The sequence below is a fragment of the Danio rerio genome, chromosome 15, assembly GCF_052040795.2.
Source record: "Danio rerio strain M-AB ecotype USA chromosome 15, GRCz13ab, whole genome shotgun sequence".
Classification (NCBI taxonomy): Eukaryota; Metazoa; Chordata; class Actinopteri; order Cypriniformes; family Danionidae; genus Danio; species Danio rerio.
In genome coordinates, this window is record NC_141035.1 from 21206507 (window position 1) to 21227642 (window position 21136).

The following is a 21136-nucleotide window of genomic DNA, read 5'->3' on the forward strand; positions in this document are numbered from 1 at the left end:
ACGTGTAGTTAAATTTTTTGAGAGGTGCGCCTCAGCATTGGCGTCAGTCACAGCGAGGGCTATGCGACCGCGCAAAAATCCACCTTATTATATATATAGTAATTAAATTATCAAATGTAAAATAATACTAGATTGTATTGATTGTATAAAAATTCTATAAAATCGATCTTATTAAATTTACAAATGGTACAGTTTCTTATCCCTGAATGCTTTTAAAATCCTTATGCCACAAAAAAAAAAAAACATGCAAATGATAAATATAATCCACACTCAACTTTGTACATATTGCAATTAAGGGTGTCACGATTTTGTCAAGAAATAGTTTGAAATTTATGCTTAACTTCGATTATCGAATCAAAAAATAGAATCGTCGATGCTGCCACGCCCCCATGTCACGTTAGCTTGGCTTGCCAAGCGGGAAAAAAACATGCTTGTTGAAGTGCTTGTTAAACTGCAGACGCAGGAGACACGTCGACAGAGCTTAAACCCTCTCCTCTTTCAATGAAGTCGCCGATGTGGAAGTATTTTGGATTTCCAGTGAGTTATGTTGACAAAGTTCGTGTTGTCGACAAAAAAAAAACACAGTTTGCAGGCTCTGCTATGTATGTATTACGGTTGGGATGATAGACGATGGGCGCATCACGATCCTCCGCCCCACACCCGTTGCAAATCCGCTCGCGAAAAATACACACTCAGGCCCTGTTTACACTAACATGTCTTTGTTTTTAAATGGCATTTTAGAACGACAACGATCCACATCCACACTGGCGTGTAGCGTTTCTGAGCAGCCCTCCTTCCTCACTACCGCTGAAAACGCACATCACGTGACCACACACACTCATTCACACACAGACACAGATGCACACACATTGTCATGCGCTCGAGACAGCAAGTCAAGGCTGTCAGCGGGTCAGTAGACTGCTTCCATCTTTTACTTTTACTCAAGTACTTAGTCATTTTAGCGAACACCTCAGATACTGTTGGCTGGTTCCTGTTGGTTGTGCACCTTTTTTACCGACACCATTATAACGACACAGATCACTGCCTATTCACGAGTCCCGTCCACTGTTTTTGAACAATCTCGCGTTGCAATAGATGGAGTTGTAAATGTGTCATGCTGCTTGATGGGGTGGGGGTTGTATTTGTTTATTGTAAACAAATTGGATTTTTAACTGCATGCTAACCTGCAGTTAGTCTCAATCTTAGACATCACAGACAATCTAATGCGTACACAAAACAGGAAACAGTTCAGGAGTTTCAAAGTTGCTATCTGACTAGATGAACTCTCGAGATGTGTGTGTCAAGTGTATCATGCTCCACCTGGAAACATTGTGACACCAAACACTGATATGTGAGAAGAAGAAAGCTGCTTTTCAAGTGTATGTTATATTTTCTGCATAAACCCATTAAAAGATCTAGGAGTTTTGCTTGAGGCGCACACAACAGTCTGATATTGTCTGGGCATGGACTTTACATTTTTCCTGCCCCATAAATAAAACAGTCTCAGACAGCTTAGGGAGCACTTTTCAGATGGGTAATTGTGACCAGGCAAAATGTACCAGGGTCCCAAATGTTCAATAAAGCAGAAAAATATTTGTAAAAATTATGACAGACAGTGGCTGGTTATCTAAAACAATAAACTCGATAATTCTTTGGATATCACTTGTTGGCTGTCTTTTGTTTAAATGACCCTTTCAATTGTGGTTGATTCTGGCAGAGCTCATTCTTCTCAGCATTATAGCCTTAGTGAAACTATAGTGTTCGGCAAGATGACATGTCTTTAATTGCTTGATTTTTTTTTAAAACTCATTTCAGAGTTGCTAATAAGCAACCTACTATTTTACTAGCAGATGGGTCCTGTCCGAAATATCCTGGTCTCATACAGTGCTTACATATTTTCATTTCTTCTTAGCTGCTCTAGACAGTAATGGTGGCTTTTGGTGGTAACACAGCACAACTTTCTGTGTTTGCATTCAGAGCAACAAAGAACAAATGACTTTCTATTAGCAGCATCAAGCAAAGCTAGCAGGCATAACCATATGTCTAGTATCTGTCTGCTATCGGATCAGTTCATAGTTAAAAAATAAATCTATTTTTTTTACTAGTATCGGATTTGTAACAACCCAACAAAATGCTTGCATATATCATTCTAAATAAAGCACCTGCCCATTAAGATCATAATTTATATTTTGTACTGTACTTCTGCATCCAATTAAGATTATGCCAACAAGAGATGATGCCAACCCTGAGAGGACTTTGAGGACAGCACAAATCTTAAGCATTACACAAATTGTTCTTAATTATTTTAATGAACAGATCAATTAATTGAAAATGTATTATACAAAAGGACATCCCCTTTTTATACACCCGGTGTATAAAAAATTGAAAAAATTTAAGGATTAAAATGTTACAAAAATGTCCACATTAATACATTCTACATTTTCTACATTAATACAAAAACTACTGCCTCCATGCCATCATCCTGTTGGGGGCTTTTTTCAGTTTATTAATGACAATTTACGTTTCTATAATGTTATTAGTATTATCAGTATTATTTATTGTATGCATATTTATATTTGTTTTAATAAAAACAAGTTTAGATTTGTCCACCTGTTTGGTTTTAGAGACATATGCATCACCATATGGGCCATAAGAATAGGAACATTGTTTGCATATAACTCATTTTTTTTAACACACTTTGTTATTTTTGCTCATTTATTAATTTGCTGCAACTTAGAACTAAATTTAAAAATAGTTAAGAAACAAATCTTTGCACTTAACAAACAAAATTAAATATGTAGGCTAATAGATGTCTTCAGTGGACTGCGTACAACACCGCTTCCTTAACCACAATGGTAAGGTAATAAAACAAAGAGTAAAACTTAAGTAAAGAGAAAATAAAGAGGCCGATTGAAGCAGGCTTATTCTTTATCCTCTGCTGCAGATGCTCTGTTTAACTTTTTTCTCACAAGCGGAGCGTTCAGTTTTCCACTAACAAAATCCACCATGTAAATAGATGAGCAACTGACTCTTAACTGACTCTTAAAGGGAATGGGAGACGAGCCTCTGATTGGCTTAATGCATGTTATACTCAAAACACACCCATAACTCATTAAAAAAATAAGCACAACCCTGTTAGACCATGCGCTGGGGAACAGAACGAATTTTTCCGTTCTTAAAATAGCAAAAGTGGATTTGAACACGCCCTTAATGTTTTTTAGATTTTGCGCCTTGATCGCTAAAACAAAGCCGATAGACTGTCCACCCACACAGCACCTTAACTCTTTCTGATTTTAACTGTAATGTAATAATGTGCACCTTTTGTAAAGCTTTGAAATCATATTTTTAGGGAAAAGCACTATACAAATCAACTTGAATTGAAGTCATTGGAATAGTAGGGAATCTAAATCCACTAATACTAGAGAGAGACTAAATATTTCTGGTGACCTGCAGTAATAAACCCCAGTCGAACTCCCCTTTAGCGAAGCCGCAGAATTTTTAAATGTCTCACATTGTATTCAAGGTTGGTTGGCTGCTTTGATGAACCAATGCATCTCAATATGCTGCTATCTGCCGTGTGCCATAACAAATGAAATTAATGTGCAAATTAGCAGATGAGCTGTGGGAAATGAAAACTGGCAAAATGAGTCGGAAACCTCTGAGGTTTGAGAACACTCGGGTTAAATGACAATCCGTGACCCGGGCCGGGGCATAAGACATTGACCCCGCTGACTCTGAGTGGGAGTTCACATCAACTTCTCTTCGTGAGCTACTTAATATGCCGTTTGAATCCAAGCCCACACTTCAGCCCAACAGCACTGTCTGCTTTCCCAAGGCACATTTTTAAATATCATGGAAAACAAACTGGTGGGCGTCTATTCAAAAGAGGTGACGACTTGAGTTCTCTAAGTCTGGCTCAAAATAACCGCGTGTCTGCGTTCAGATGTCCCGTGCACCAGCACAGAGGAGATGCTGCGGAGATGTGGGAGGAAAACTCGCAGAAAGCAATTTACAAAATGTCATTTCAACCACTGAAAACTGTTCAATGTCACAAGGCTCGTTCCATTTCCTCTGCTGCTCATTTCTTTGTCACCTGAGACGTTATTTCAAGATGATTAAGTGCCATATTTAAAAGGGGAGGAAGGAGAGAATTGTAAGAGGGAATTGTAAAAATCGAATAGGAGGAGGGAGGGGGAATAAGCAGCAGCCAAGGAATTACAAAACTCTGTATAAACAGTGTGATTTTATCCTTCCACAGTTTCTATGCAGAATTTCTGCAATGCACAGCTTCCACATAACACTGAGCTTTGAGTACTGAGCTAATGCTGTCAGTGAAGAAATAAATCATACATCTGATACACTTCCATATTTCTAAACCCGAAATTAGATCATGATCTGGATGGGAAATGCTAAATGTGGATTCCCCAGTCACCAAAAGTTTTATTAATCAGATTTATTTCTCGCCTCATCATATGCAGTGGAACACACACCAGTGAGGCGGGCGAGGTAAAGATTACACAGAGATTAGGGATGTAGAACATCTCAGTTGATTTGTGATCCGTATGGACCACAGCCCACAGTTCAAGAAACGTGATCTGTGGATTAACAACAAAGTCCGACATCATCTGCATCACCACCAAAGTTACAAGCAGGCTTAAGCCATTCATTAGAAGAGCAAAAAAAGCTCAATCACTATGTTTCCATGGACGTCAGTAATCAAATAGTTTGCCTTAATATGAAAAAGATAATGAGTAAGTTGTTTACACGAGTTTCTTTTATGATTCTGTTTTACATCATCTTACAAAACATAATTTGATTAACAACATTGTGTCAAGTATTTTCAGGTGTTTCATTTTTAATATGCCAACTTTGCTGTTTTGCACTTTCACTTTCATTCAGGAACATTTCATATATGCCCCCTTGAAAAAACAGATATTAGATGTGAGTATGAACTGCTGGAAGTGTGTTACTTTAATGCAATTTGATTTCCACACGCCGTATCAGGGGAAAAAACTCTGCATTTCACTGTGCAGGTTTCTGTGGTCCTTCACTAACTCAGTATAGGTGCAGGGAATAGTGTCCAACAGCTGTGTGTATAGACTGTCCTGTCGCAAAATGCAGCGAAAATCCTACATGATGGTATTAGTTTGATTAATGTGTGTACATGTCTGTACTGCACTTCCAAAATGCAACTAAAATCATCATACTCCATATGTGTTAATCTGATTTTTGTTTAGTTCGATTATGACCTTAATCAGATTAATTTAATCAAAAATCGCTGTTCATGGTAAACTTTTAACCCAGGTATTATCTTAATCATGTTAAAATTGGATTATTGGTGTCCATGTAAACGTACTTAGCGAGTGCTTAAATACAAAAATGAGTTTTCTTTCACATTTTGCTGGATTTAGACAGACAAATACACAAATCTGAGCTGGGGAGTAACAAAATAAGTGTATTGGGTTACATATTTAAAATAAGTTACTGTATTTCCTTATAATTACATTTTAAGTTCTGGTAATCACATAACAAGTTACAATCAGAAAGTATTTTAGATTACTAGTATTTACTTAGAAATTAGCTTTAATTTCTTAAATGAATATTTATGTAAGCATGGAAATTTTAATCAATAAATAAACTGATTCTTGCATGCAGTCTGTTCAATTAAAAAAATCAGTTTACATAATCGTGACACAAAAAAAAGGGCGACACAGAAAGCCATGAGCAGAATGCGAATTCTCTCATGAAAATACAAAGCTTAACAATCTGTAACTAAGGATGAAGACAGTGTACACTACAGTAATCTATGATTAGCCTACCAGCAAAAACTTTGATCAGTATCAAAGGATTCAACATCTGATAATAAAAAGCATGAGGTTGTCTCCTTATACAGGTTAGTTGATTGCATTCCTTGTGCACAATTATGTCAAAATAATAATAAATAAACAAACTTGTCTTTGTAAGTATCATCACAAAACTGTTACATGTATGTCTTAAGTGATCGTAGCTGTGATAAGCAATTAAGAGGATTTTCATAAGTTAAATTTAAGAATTTTTTTTTTTCATTTGAAATATAGGACCAAACCTGCGCTGGAAATACAAACACATAAATGTACAGCGGCAGTCCAAACAACAACGATTTTTATATAATAAACAGAATAGGGGTCTTTCAAGTTTCAAAATTATCTAAACACACAAATACTCTTGATGTGCCAGATAAATATTCTAAGCTAAAACCAAAAATTCAGCTAAAAATTGAAAGAGAAAGAAAAAATGGAAAGGAAAAGAATAAAATATATAAAAATGTATTTACCAATTACCTAAACATTTCATAAAATATTTACAGCATTAAACTGATTTCTGTTTTTTTTTAAATGTGTAATTATTTTTTTTATTTGTTTATTAAACTTTTCAGATATAACAAAGTATTTTTACAGAGAAACTTAAACAGATATTAATCATGTGTAATTATTAAGTATTTAAGTTATCCTTACATTGATATGCATTTAAATAAATACATTTAATACAGAAATACAAAATTATTATAATAATACAAATGGTGACAATTTACTTTAGTTTTTATCACTGAAATTTTTCACAGAATTACTTATTTAGTCGATCCGCTCAAAGAAGCTGATAACTCATGAAATAAGTGATTCAATGAGCTATTCATTAAGACGGACACTGATTCACTCAATTATTTAAAAAACGAACAGCAAACTTTGAACTGTTTATAAGGCTGTCATTATGATCAGCTTATGTAAGTTATGGTGGTTGTTTTTTTTTTGTTTTTTTTTCAGCAGTACTGTGAGCAAAACTAATAATTGAATCTTACCTTTGAATACTTTTAAGGCCTTAAATTAGAAAGGCCTTAATCATGATGTTTTAAAACATCTTTAATTAATTTAATTTTTTTTAAATTTAATTAATTTTTAAAAGTAATCTTTTTAGTCCTAACCAACCATGACAGTGAAACATGATGAGCAATGAGAAATCTATTGTAGAAACATTTTTAAAAGTGAGCATTTGTTTAGAAAGTAGTGATTTATAATATACATATAACAAAGATGATATTATATTAACCAAAATCATATATCACATTAGCAAGTTTGCTAATGGTTATTAGCAGCTAATATGGGAATGGCATTTAGATAGATTATCCCATAAACTGTATACAGTCAGCAAAGTCATTGCTTAACAAACCAGGCAAGGTGATCTTCCATCATCACGAAGGGGTTATTTATTTTGGGATAATGATGAAATGACTGCACAGCTTATTACTTACCAAATAAATAAATAAATGAGCATGAAATATTGATTTGAGTTCTCATACGTGAGAAGACACTGCAGAGTCATACGAGAGACATGAAATTATAAATTAGCAGCAATTAATTACACAAAATTAATTGGATCTCCCAATGCAGTGACTGCCCAATCAGAATTAAGTATTCCAGAGAGGCGTGTAATGAAATCCATTAAATACTTCATAACAGTTGATTATTTCCTTTGTATTTAAGACTGAAGTTGTACCTTCTTTTATTCCTTGCCTTTCACGCAGAAGTAAAACATCAAATTGCAGAATATCTCATATGTATGTTTAGGGCAGCACGATATTGGAAAAAAACTAACATTGCAAGAATTATTTTTTCTTATTTATATATTGCGATATGAGTGACTCTATTCTGGAAAGAATTCAAAATTTTACATTATTTGGATGTTTTTTTTTTGGCCAGTGCACCTGCATAAAGAATAAATTACAGAACAGAGATGTAAATAATAGAACTAATATTAAAAATATATAGACACTTTATGGCACAGGTGTCAAACTCAGTTCCAAAAGGGCCGCAGCTCTGCACAGTTTAGTTCCAACCCTAATTAAACACACCTGATCAAACTAATTGAGTCCTTTCAGGCTTACCTACAGGTAAGTGTGTTGGAGCAGGGTTGGAACTAAACTGTGCAGGGCTTCGGCCCTCCAGGAATTGAGTTTGACACCCCTGCTTTATGGAGTTCTACAGTGGAGTCGAAAGCAGGTCGCACACCGGATGCACTGCTCGGTGCCGCAACACAGCACGCACATGACAGTTGGAAGTATCGCACACCAGACAAGCACATTCGTATGTTATTTAAAATGAAACTATTCAGATGGTGCTATTTGGCGTGGCAGAAATATGAACAGTATCCTGAGTCATGGCTAGGTGCTCAGGAAAGCTGCCGACTTACGGTGCCGGTGTGCGTACCCTGATAGAAACCTGTGCATCTGGGGCCTGTTTCAGTAAGGAGGTTCAAACAACTCAGAGTTTAAACTTGAACTCTGAGTTGATTTACCGAGAGATTAAAAACTCAGAGTTTTCGGTTTCAGAATAGCTGATCTGAGCTGGGTCAATCAACTTTGAGTAGACCAACTCAGAGTTAAGAGCGCACACCGTGACTATAAAAAGGCATTATCAATAGAGCGCAGATATTACGAGTGACTATGCCAACATCTTAAAAAAAGAGATCACCATTTCTTTCTCCAGCTGAACTTGATCTGCTCATGCAAAGTTATAGCAAATATGAGTGTATATATTTAAAAAGAAGCAACCATCAGTGAAACAGAGACAGTTAGCATGGGAAAACAGCTGCTCAAGTTAATGCTAAATTTTTAATTTTAAGTATTTAAACATTTAAGTATAATAAAATAAGTAATGTAATGTGTGACATTTATACTTTTTTTTCTAAACTTTTATACATTTTTATCAGTTTTAATAGATTTAACAGTGCACTTGTTGTGTGTCTGCCTTTTTATTGATCAAGTGATAGAGGTTGATATAACATTAAAAAGGTAAGCAGTAATAAAAGAATTTTTAGACAGAATAATAATCCCATTAATCTAGTAACAGTGCATGTCGAAAGTTAAGCTAATTATTTATGGAAAAAAAGGACAAGCCTCGCACGTGACTTTGTTCTGTGTTTGACAAAAATGTAGGCAATAGCTGTGTTTTGTTCCATCAAAATATAGGCTATTATATATTTGTGCAAAACTGGAATAACGCCTAAAAATAAAGCAGCGTTTTTATCCAAAGAGTCGAAGTGAACACAATCGTCACTTCCTGATTAACTTGCGCCAAATATCAACAGTAAAAACAGAATTTACTGCGGTAGAATAAGCTGCGTCAATGATTTTTTATTTAATTAATGTACTTGCGCCTCAGAAGACAATTGACACACAATGAACACGTGGGGGCGTTTGAAGCCAGACGCGGAGATCTTGACACGCTTCAGACGCTCGGAGGTAATTAATAATATACACTAATACTGAAACAGTTAAGGCATTTTAGAATGACTAAAACAACATTTAAGATGTTATGCAGTGTGCTCAGTCTGCTGGTTTGTCCATTCACACACATTTTCATTATCATCTCTAACAAACCTTTTTGTAATGTACATACTGTAATTTGTTATGTGCACTTCGTAGTTTATGTGCATCTTATCAAATAAAAGTTTAACCTACTCAGTTATGCACATGTTTTATTATGCGTATTTTCAAAAGTTATGCAAATCATGACGTTTCCATTAATCGTTTTTATGCACATCTCCAAAATGAGCTCTAAAATAGGTGTGGAGACGTAAGGCTAAGGCGAGAAATACCGCTTCATCTATAAAAAGGGGGAGGAGACCGACAGAAACTCAGAGTTTAGAGAATAAAACCTGCTCCGGACCAGGTTAGATTCACAGAGTAAGTTACCACAGTAACTGACTCTGAGTTAAAGTTACCTTTCTTTCAGAAACAGGCTTGACTTACCCTGCTTTCTCGAGTTTAACAAACCTGCCATTTTGAAACGGAAAACCCAGAGTTTCTCTCATTTCAGGGTTAAAATACTCTGAGTTTTCACTTAACCTCCTTTCTGAAACAGGCCCCTGGTGTGCAACCCCCTTAACAATATTGAAGTGCACAAATTTAATAATCAAATGTAAAATTACACTGTATAATGTTCATTGTATAAATAAACACAATTAGTCTTTGTTAAAGTGACAAAATGTATTATTTCTTGCGTCGAAATGGTTTAGGGCTGGGCGATATGGCAAAAATACAATGTCGATAATTATTTTCCATATTAAACGATATATATATATATATATATATATATATATATATATATATATATATATATATATATATATATATATATATATTTATATATATATATATTTCGATATAAGTTGATGTGTGTATCGCAGATTCACTTATACGAAACTCTGAAACTATATTTTGTGCAGCCTTATATGTTAATTTTCTAGATCTCCACTTGGTGACCATGCAAAAAAAGGCAAACAAACAAACAAAATAATTGTGTTTAAAATGGTTAAGAAATCCGATGAGGAAAGAAGTCATCCAACAACCAACTAGTTGATTAGTAAGGTGGACTAGCTTTCATTTTAAATGATTTGATGAGCTTATATGAACATTTTCAGCGAATAACACTATATAGAATCTACTGGTGTATACATTTTAAATATGATTTACATTGACAGTACAAGCTTCGCTCATATATAATCAGCAATCCTGGTATTTCCAGCAAAGTACTGACTGATAAATCCACTGATCGATATCAATATTCTTTGGCACTTTGTTCTTTCAGTCCCCTACAAAAAATTGGCAGCACTGAGCTGTTTTTCATACATCAAGTGCGTCAGGGATATCTCACATTAATCCATGCCATTCTTAATTATGCTAATCCACCACCGTCTGTCTCCTCGGCTCTCAGACAACTCAGCGTGTACCAAACAATGCTCTTAAATCAGATCTACTGTAAAAATGCAAAAACAACAACACAGCACGTGAACATAGGAGACACCAGCACAAACAGGACCTGAAAGAAGCCCTGAAACAGAGATAAACAATGCAGTCGATACATGCAGTTGTATATCAGTTGTAACCTCATTTTTTTCCCTGCTGTAGTCGTGGGAGTAACAAGGCCACTAATCTCATTGTGAGAGCATGAAATGGCAGCATTTAGCATCTTCAACTATTCCGTGTTCAGTTTCAGCAACAGATGGCCCTGTCTGCATTTCTTAGCCATAAGACCTTTCTTGACGAACAACAGTTTGGCCATTCATAGCCAATGAACTTTTCAAAACTTTCCCAAACTGGGCTGAAGCCAAATATTTCTGGCACTCTGAAATTTAGTTACTGTACTATATGAATTAAGTGTTGTGAAGCACAGCTTGACAGAACCGATCCTCTGGGAAACATCAACCTCAGTCAAATGCTAGGGTCAAATGACGCTTATAAAGGCATTACTTTTTGGGAGGTCTTGAGCTAATAAATATGCTTCAACTTATATAAACAACAAGTTTAAAGGATAAATTGCTCAAAAATGAATTTGCTCTACCACAAATGGTTCTGAAAGTTTTATGAATTTCTTTCTTCTTTTAGAGACAAACCAAGTAATTTTGACAGATATTTAAACCAGCAGCCATTGACATTTATCGTAGGAAGAACAATGCCATGCATTCAATGGTTACTGGGTCCCAACATTTTTCTAAACAGTTTCATTTGTGTTCAAAAAAAAAAAAAAAAAAAAAAAAAAACAGGTTGGGAACAAGTGGAGGGTGAGTAGATAAAAAAAATATAAGCATATTTTTAAAAGAAATGCTTCAACTTACTGATTTTAATTATAAAATGTGTCACTTTTTCACTTCTGTCCCTTAAACAGATCAATGTTTAAGCATTTTATATCAGGTATTAGACATTATATTAGATTTTTAATTTATCTGTGACTTATTTTGTGCATATTTCATTGTCTTATATAAAGTCTTCAATTTATCCTCAAAGTGAAGTTTATCTATAAATTAATTTCAAGAGGATCACATGCTTTTGATTGCTTGCAGCTGGCCCTACATTATTCATGTTATGATTGACCAATCAGACAATTCCTAAACCACTATAAATACTCTAGGTTCCATATAACAGTCATCTTCGTTTTGATGAATCCCCCCTCCCCCCTACTCCTCTTCCTTTCCTAGATGAGTGGCACAGTGGCCCAGTGGTTAGCACTGTTGCCTCACAGCAAGAACATCACAGGTTCTAGTCCTTCCCAAGCTCTCTCCCGGGACAGCATGCCAAACAAGCTTTATAATCAATCGTCAGCCAAGTGTGAACTCTTGAGTAATGCATTTATCCCAAAAACAATGTTGGATTGTAGGGGTGTGACAAGGTCTCGTATGACAAAATCTCGCAAGATTAAAATTGCATTAAGATTTCTTACCGAGATGTTACGACTTACTGTCGTAAACTTGAATGAAATTAAGGCCCCGTTTACACTAGTGCGTTTTAGTTTTAAAATGGCGTTTTAGAATTAAACGATTCGCGTCCACGCTAGCGTTTCACCCAGCGTTTCTAAACAGCTCTCCATCTATACCAAAACACTGAAAACGCACATCACGTGACCACACACACACACTCTGGCATGCGCTGCACTATATCTAGCCAGACGAGAGCTGTCCTCCTCGGACTGCTCATCAAGCATCTCCCACTGGATCTAATCTCACCATATTTGTTAAGCGTGATATTTAATTTATCTTGTTGTCTATATCTAACCACATATTCCCCGACTTTAGTCTTTTGAATCTATTTCTTGTTCTCAGGTACAAGTTTTGGCTGAGCGCAAAGATAAGTTAATTAATTTAACCACGTACATTCTGTATATTGACTGATTGCTTGCCTTTATTTCCTATAATGTATAAACTTATTGTTTGCTATACTTTTATAATGGCCATTATTGATTATTAAACCTGATATTCGGCAAAAGAGGGTATGTTTCGTATTTTCAATGAGAATGAAAAGAGGCAATAATGTTAGGCCCCGTTTTGGTATACATATCCACACAGTTAAGATGACGCTTATATGAAGAACAACGCCTCAACATTTCAGCTGTGTGTTATGTTGTTAATATCAAAATAAAAAAGGCAGTTCCTTATATCATGTTTTCATTTTATTGTTGAGAAAGTTTAACAATGTAGCCAGGATGATGTGAATGAGGTTATAAAGTACACTGTTCTCTTTGAAGATTTACCGGACATCTCCTGAGTTTGTTTTCCATATTAAACTTACAAAGTCTGAACTTACAAGGAGAGGATGCGAGACTGAACTGTGTGTTTAGGCTACTTAATATTGAGGAAAAGCCCAATTCAGAGAGGCGAATGTCTGCAGCCCTGCCTCCGTTTTCAGATGTTTCTGCAGCGTTTTAGAATGAAAACAGACTCTCCAGTGTTTCCAAAACGCTCTGTTTACGACGCTCGAAAACTCTGGTGTAGTGTGGATGGATGGCGTAACCATAGCAAAACGTATGCGTTTTTAAAATGAAAACGCATTCGTGTAAAGGAGCCTAAGACATGTGGTATTCGTATAGTATTCCTATTTTAGTCGCAATATTGCTATGCAGTACAGAAATATAAAGATCGTAATCAAACTATTAACATCGTGTAGGACTGTATTTTGCAACAGGATAAGCCACACACACACATACACACACACACGACTGTTTGACACTATTCTCAGCACATATAGAGACAATAAAGGACCACAGACACGCACATCTCTAAGCATGCGCACACACACACACACACTGAACTCAAGGGGACTCTTCATATCTTCATCAACAAACACACGTTTATGCTGTTCAGGAAAAGCTTTTTTATTTTTATTAAGTTTTTTTTATTTTTATTTTTTTTCATTGAGTGTGTGATATCAAATCACAAAACAACTCTCCTCTCAGTCCTTACTTCATACTCACATCCAGTAGCTTAGAGTTTGTCACAGCGGCTTCAATGAAATCTTGCTGAATAAAAGTGAAACTGCTAAAAATTAAAAAAAAATAACAAAAATTACATGATTTTTCATGTTCAATTTGTGGAAAAGAGTTCGGTTTCTAATGTAAAACTGTACAGGGGAGAAACCAGTAGATTTATAGCTAAATATTTAGCAGTGTTTGCATGTCCTTTACAGCATAGACTTAATTAAAATAGAAATTAAATACCATTTATTACAATTTTATTTAAAAAGCATCTAAATTGTTTGGCAGTTGGTGATTTCTTTTAGTTGAATAAAATAAAATTATATGTTTCAAAATTAAAGATTTCTTAAAAAATAATGTGAAAATCTTGTGTCTCTTATGTGGATTGTGAAATAGACATTCAAATATTAAAAAAGCTTTATTATTTTTGCCATATCTTTTATATTCCCCATGATAAAACTGATCAGGTTTTAAGTAAATTATTAAAAATTGATCTTAAAAATATAGCCACCGATACACTACCTATAGTTAATAGATAATGTTCACATAATGGTTATTAGCACATGTGCTATTATCATGATTGGTCACTTCTTTTTTTTAAATGGTTCGATCTCTTATGTCACTACAGCACATTGTGCCACTTTATAAATCCATAAAGGATATTAATAACACTCCCGCCTGCCACTTTTATGTGTTCAATAACCAGCTTCAAGTGTAAATATAATGCCTACAAAGCTCAAAGAATTGATTTAGGCAAAAATCAATGCCCCATAAAGAGTCTGCCAAAAAACTGCTGCTATTTTGTAAAAAAAAGAAGCTGCTGGAAGAAGTGTGTGTCATATCTAGTGACAGGGCAACAGATGGTGGAGAGACGCCTCCTCCCCACACGCCAGCCACAGGCAGCCACAGCACTCTACAGACATGCCAAAAATACAGCGGCACACTCAAATGCACAGATTCACTTCATTCTTGGACATCTTGAGAAATGCTGTGTGTCCTACAACTGAGGAGAATGAAGGATTCCCTTCCCCTGGTCCTGGTCCTGGTCCGTGACTTTCTGGGCTTGAGGGAGCATATCAGAGCTCTCATTACCAGAGAACAGAAATGATCAGAGAGAACAGATCCGTGGCTCGAAGCGATGCTCACATCCAACAATTCTTCTTGTTCTAATTATAGAATAACAAGCGGTGTGTCTGCAGTAAATGAATTGATGTGTGTGAAAGAAGAAGGGCTATCAAGCAAATGAACATGAATTTATTTAACCACTCTTAGGATTCTTGGACGTTGAGCATAGAGTGAGTCATGCATGCCGATGCAAAGCTCAGAGCAGTGGTGTCATGGGTGATTGCCAAGGTGTTGCTGTGTGCTTGATAGGATGTTCTGGGTGATTGAGGGAATTCCGTGGTGGTTTCCAGGTGATAACTCAAAGGCCATGCCCACACTGATATGTTTTCGCGTTTTCGCATTTTTGGCTTTCGGTCTACACTGAGATGATGATTTCAGGAAACAAAAACATTTTTTTTTTTAAATGCTGTTGAGTTTTTATTTTATTTTTATTATTATATTTTTTTTTTGTAATGTTGATTGTAAAAACGGTGGCTTCTTGTTTTATTTGTGTGACCAATTCAGCTAACATCGTGGACAAGATGTTGTAAATGTTTTGAATGCTGTCCATTTTAACAGCTTTATTAAAGATTAATGTTAGTTTGTGCATGCTTCATATTGTCTTTCTTCAAATGACATGGAACATTTACTGGGAGCTTTTGTTCAGCGATGGAAGCACACGACAGTTGTGATATTTTGCTGCACATTTCAAAGAGATGTAAAGTAAATAAGCACCACGTGGATATGACACAGGTAAAAACATTTTATGTCTGTGTGCATGTGCAGTACATGAACGAAAACGTGTTCAGCCGTTTTAGAGTGGACTTTTTACAAAAACACTATTTTCAAATGTATCCACATCATTAAGTGATGCACATGCACAAATGTACTTTTATATTATTTGTATTAATTTTTATTAATTAAATCAAGATTATAATAAAGATTATAAAGAGCTTTTGCACACATCTTGTAACTGCCAGCTTCTTGCATCTGTGTTTTTTATCCAATCAGAGGTGGCCACAGTGGATTGAACCGCCAACTTACTCAACATGTGTTTTATGCAACGGATGTCCTTCCAGCTGCAACTCAACACTGGGAAACACCTATATACACTCTCACATTTACACTCATACACTGCGGCCAATTTAGCTTTTTCAATTCACCTATAGCCCATGTCTTTGGACTTGTAGGTGAAACCGGAGAACCCGGAGAAAACCCACGCGGACACGGGGAGAACATGCAAACTCCCCACAGAAATGCCAACTGAACCAGCCTAGGGTCGAACCAGCAACTTTCTTGCTGTGAGGCAATCGTGCTACTCACTGTGCCACCATAACACCCTTATTTGTATTTATTTTATTAATTAAACCAAGAATATAAAGTCTTTTTAGAAACATAAGAGCTTATGCACACACCTTGTAACTGCAAGCTTCTTGCATCTGTGTTTTCTTTCTCCAGGAAGGAAAATAAATAAATAAATAAAAATCGCTTTCTATGATTGGCTCAAACATCTGAAAATCAAATCGCTTATAAACCAACTTCCAAACATGTTATTGAACAGTGAACAGTGCAGAGGCTTAATTTATATCCAAGGAAAAGAATGATCTCAAAAGATCCCTATTCAAGTTGTAAAGAAATCTGTTTTCAAAACTGATGAAGACGGCAGAAGGCAAAGATGTATTTGAATTATTATTTATATATGTTTACTGTCCAAAATATATGTGAATATTTTTATCCAAGGTTATCATACCGCAAGAATATTATACTGGCACCTGTCTAGTGTAGACGTAGTCAAAAAAATTAGATTCATAAAGAATTCAAATTCATAAGTTTCCAGTGTGATTTCAATTGACATTGAATTAATTTAAACATACAACAGGTTTTGTTCTTTTGCTTTAGTATAGTCCAGTTGTCAAACAATAGTAATAGAAATACCTAGCACACAAGTATTTACCAAGCACTACTACTAACACTGGGTTAAATATGTGTAAAGTCATGAAAAAACATCCTTTTTGAGGTTTCAGGGCTGCTGTGTGCAACTATATTTGATGATGGAGCTCAGAATGAAAAAAAGAGGTAGTGACCCTGTTCCGTCATCATGTATTTACAGAGCGGCGGACAGAGGCAGTCGAGCAGAAAGACTAATGCATGTTCTCGTCAAGCTGTGGGTCTTGGATGACGCACTCGTTGCAGCCTGACGTAGCGAATTTTCTGCCATCAGACCAGAAGGGACATTCCTGATTGAGTGCCTCGTAATGCTGCCTGCTGGTCCACAGAACTACCCATTAAAAAAAGCGTAACCATCCCCAAAATAAACCACTCTCTATTCACAAGTGTTTGAGGTGCAATTTAAGAATGTAGAAAACCCAAGTAAAGATGTTTCAGTGATAAAACCGGTATCTGCATTACCATTGGGGATGACAGCATCCCACCCATAATCCACCAGTGTTTTAACAACCGAGTAATCAGATGATCTTTGACCTTAATAATGCAAGATGTGTCTACTTGAGTGGCATCACAGAATGAGCAAATGACACTGAAACCGCAAGTACTCTCACACAAACTAAAAGACGAGTAGAATCGTAAATAGGATCAATGGTTGATAAATTAACAGAACCATTTAACGAATACATGTAACGACTGATGTACCAAGCTCAATAGCATAATCTTAAATGTACACACTGACAACTGGTGTGTTATCAAGTGAGCAAAGTAATTTCTTTCGTGCCCAATCAAAACATTTGTGCATATCAATGACTACATTTACATGGGCATCGTTTACACAAGACAATAACAGGATTAAGATGTTAACATGAGCTGCTTTTAGAATGTTTCTGTTACACATGTTATATTACATAGATCGATTCATTTGTCATTATGCCACCACGCAATGCTATCCAATGTGTCCTTCAATTTTCATTTTTCTATCTTTCAAGAGTTCACACTTGGCTGATAATCAATAAAGCGTATTTGGCATGCTGTCCCAGGAGAGAGCCCTGAGCTCGTAATATCCTCGAGCCCGGGGCTCCCTCCCGTTAGAAGGGCGAGAGGGGAATTCGAGGTCAGGTAGGTCTCGAGAACTCCCCTGCTTGTCGTCGTGAGAAGTGTAATCTCAGGTTGTATTGGGTGATAATTTGTTTTAGTCGATTGGCTATGGTTTATGTTTTTGGACGGTGGGAGGAAACCGGGGAACCAGGGGAAAACCCACGCGAACACGGGGAGAACATGCAAACTACACACAGAAACACCAACCGGCCTGATTGGTTGGACTGGCGGTGTTCTTGCTGTGAGGCAACAGTCCTAGCCACTGGGCCACCGTGTCGCCCGATCAGAAAAAGTGGGAGGATGTAGGGGTGGAAAGGGGGGGAGCTTCAAGACGAAGATTACTGGAGTGAAAAACTCAGGTTATTTATAATGCTTCCGTAATTATCTAATAGGGCTGATTACGGAGCTAACAAGGAGCCAGCCGTGTTGATTATAAGCACGTGATCCTCTCGAAATTAGTTTATGAATAAACCACACTCTGAGTAATGGGGATTAAAAAATATAACAATATTACTCAATTGGCGAAGCAGTGGCGCAGTAGGTAGTGCTGTCGCCTCACAGCAAGAAAGTCGCTGGGTCGCTGGTTCGAACCTCGGCTCAGTTGGCATATTTGTGAGGAGTTTGCATGTTCTCCTTGCGTTCGTGTGGGTTTCCTCCGGGTGCTCCGGTTTCCCCCACAGTCCAAAGACATGCTGCAGTTGAATTGGGTAGGCTAAATTGTCCGTAGCGTATGACTGTATGAGGTTGACAGGCCGGCCGGAATGTGTAAAAAAGTTATCATATGGACAAGTCTAAAATGGATTGTTCCAAAGAGCCGACCCTGCAACCAGACCGGACTAAGGCCAAATAAGAAGAAGAAGAAGACTCAATGAGTGACCTTTAGAGTTAGGTTTTTCATTTGGACAATTTTTGACCATTACTACTGCAATTATTTCATCATCCTATACGTGCAAACAGACGACGATGGATATAAATTCTTTAGAAACAGTCCTCCTGAACTTTCATTCAGAAATATTTCATTCATATACCCCTGCAGCAAACTCGGAGGCGCTGGATGTGAGTAAAGACTGGTGGGAGAGAGATGTTATATTGGAATTTGGTGATGCCGAACAGAAAGAAAACTTCTGCATTTCCCAGACAGCATTTATAAAAGTGTGTTCGGTGATGGAGGTTGTGATGAGTCCCCTAGGAGTTCACTGCGCTTGCACCTGTGCCCTTGGAGTCGGAGGTGTGGGTGACTGTGATCCTGTACTGTAGAGAATACAGAGCCAAACGGCTGACCACTGCTGTGTGTATGCTGTCTCAAATGTGGCGAAAGTCTAACATGAGAGTAAGAGAGTGCACTTCAATAATGCAAATCAAATAGGAACACTCCACATCTCTTCATTCGATGTGTGTTTATTTTGATTATTAAATATCTCCATTTACATTGAAGACTCTTAATCACAGGATTGTTTTAATTGCATTAAAATCAGAGTATTGACTTTCATGTAAATGTACTCAATGAAAGTCAGAAAAAGGCTCATGAATTTTGATAACATGTAAAATGTAATTTAGGCAACATTTACATGACAATAGAGTTTTTCCTTTGGCTTTAAGAAGATTTCACGTCTACACGACAATGTTTGCAAAATGATCCACATTTACTCATATCCACAAAAACCAGCAAAAATGTTGCATCAAGTATATCAGGCCAGTGTTTGCCGCTGTCATCTTGTTAGTGACAATGTGGTTTTGCTTGTAATGTGAAGTAAATTCACACTCTCATTATGAAGCATTAGCAAACACCTGAACAACAACACAAAACTACACTACCTGACAAAAGTCTATTCAAGTTTTAGAAGCAAGAAATAAAAACTTAACTTCTAGTTGATCATTTGGTATTAGAAGTGGCTAATATGAAAAGCAAAACCCTTTAGATTTTGCCTACTTTACCAAAATAAAATATGATCATGCCTTGATTTTTAATTGTTTAATTAGTACAGTAAGGTCTGACTTTACTTAACAAAAATAATGTACAGTATAGAATATAAAGTCAAGGTGTAGTGGAATAAGAATTAAAATTGTGTATGACTCCCATGAGCTTGCAGGACTGCATCCATACATCTCTGCAATGACAAAGAATGGCAAATAGAATGGCAAAGAAAGCGTTCTTACAGGACTCCCAGATCATCGGGATTATTTGGATTCACTCTGCAGATCTCTCGCTCACCCCCATACTGAACGTAACCCTAAATCATGATTTTTCCTTCACCAAACTTAATGGATTTCTGAGAATGGGTCCATGCCGGTTCCAATCAGAAAAATCTACCTTCTGCCACTTTTACAAATGATCAACTAGAAGTCAAGTTATTTGCTGCTCTTACAACTGGGATCATGAACATGGCAACAGTGACGTTTTTAAAGCTTCCACTTTGTAACCCATTTTTAAAATGATTTATTTTCAGTCCCAAAACTATGTTTTCATGTAAACAAACAGACAAAACGTATAAATTAGGAATGTCCCAATCAAGTTTATTGCCCTATCAAGTTTTCTGAGTATCTGCCGATTCCGAAACCCGATCCCATACTTCTATAATAAATAAAAAAGAATAAAGAAGAGCAAAGAAACATATCCAGAATTCAGCTCATTTTAAAACTCAACATCTCTGTTAACAAACCTTGCACTTCTGTGAGGTAGCTTGAACAATTAAGTAATAAATAACATCAAATCTTCAGGATTTTAGTGCAACAGTAAATATTAAAAACAAACTTTACAAAAAACTTTTACCCAGCAGGCAATCCCAAGTTGACATATTTCATGGTTTGCTATGGCAATGTTGTCGTCATCAACTTTATAATACCTCCAGACCACAGACAAACTCATGATTTCTGCTTCTGCTTTCTTGAATGACTGTCCAGCAAACACACACAGCGAGTTGTGCAGAGTTTCTGCATTTTAATTACTCATGGTCTCCTCCCTCGCCATAGAATTCTGCCGCGACATAGCTCATATGAGAAAAATGACGACAGTACACAATAAATGATTATGATTTATTACAGAACTGATACCGAATTGTCAGAGTCTGCATACATATATTTGAGTTCTAATCGAGAGGTCACATCCGATTCCGATCAAGTATGAAACCGCGTGATCGGGCCCAATTTCTGATCATGTGATCGGATCTGGACATCCCCAATATAAATCCAGCTGTTCACTAAAAACATAA

General features: G+C 36.4%; 2 protein-coding genes and 1 long non-coding RNA gene across 53 annotated transcripts in view; 1 reads left to right on the forward strand and 2 right to left on the reverse strand.

Annotated features, from left to right (window-relative positions):
* The window catches only part of LOC147840601 (uncharacterized), a 570564-nt gene that overhangs the window by 290797 nt on the left and 258631 nt on the right, over positions 1–21136 (reverse strand). The window lies entirely within an intron of this gene.
* The window catches only part of ncam1b (neural cell adhesion molecule 1b), a 220620-nt gene that overhangs the window by 179611 nt on the left and 19873 nt on the right, over positions 1–21136 (reverse strand).
* Positions 6069–10014, forward strand: LOC147840605 (uncharacterized). Its single transcript, XR_015509349.1, has 3 exons — positions 6069–7716; positions 7766–8254; positions 9852–10014. It is a non-coding gene; the product is annotated as an uncharacterized LOC147840605 (long non-coding RNA).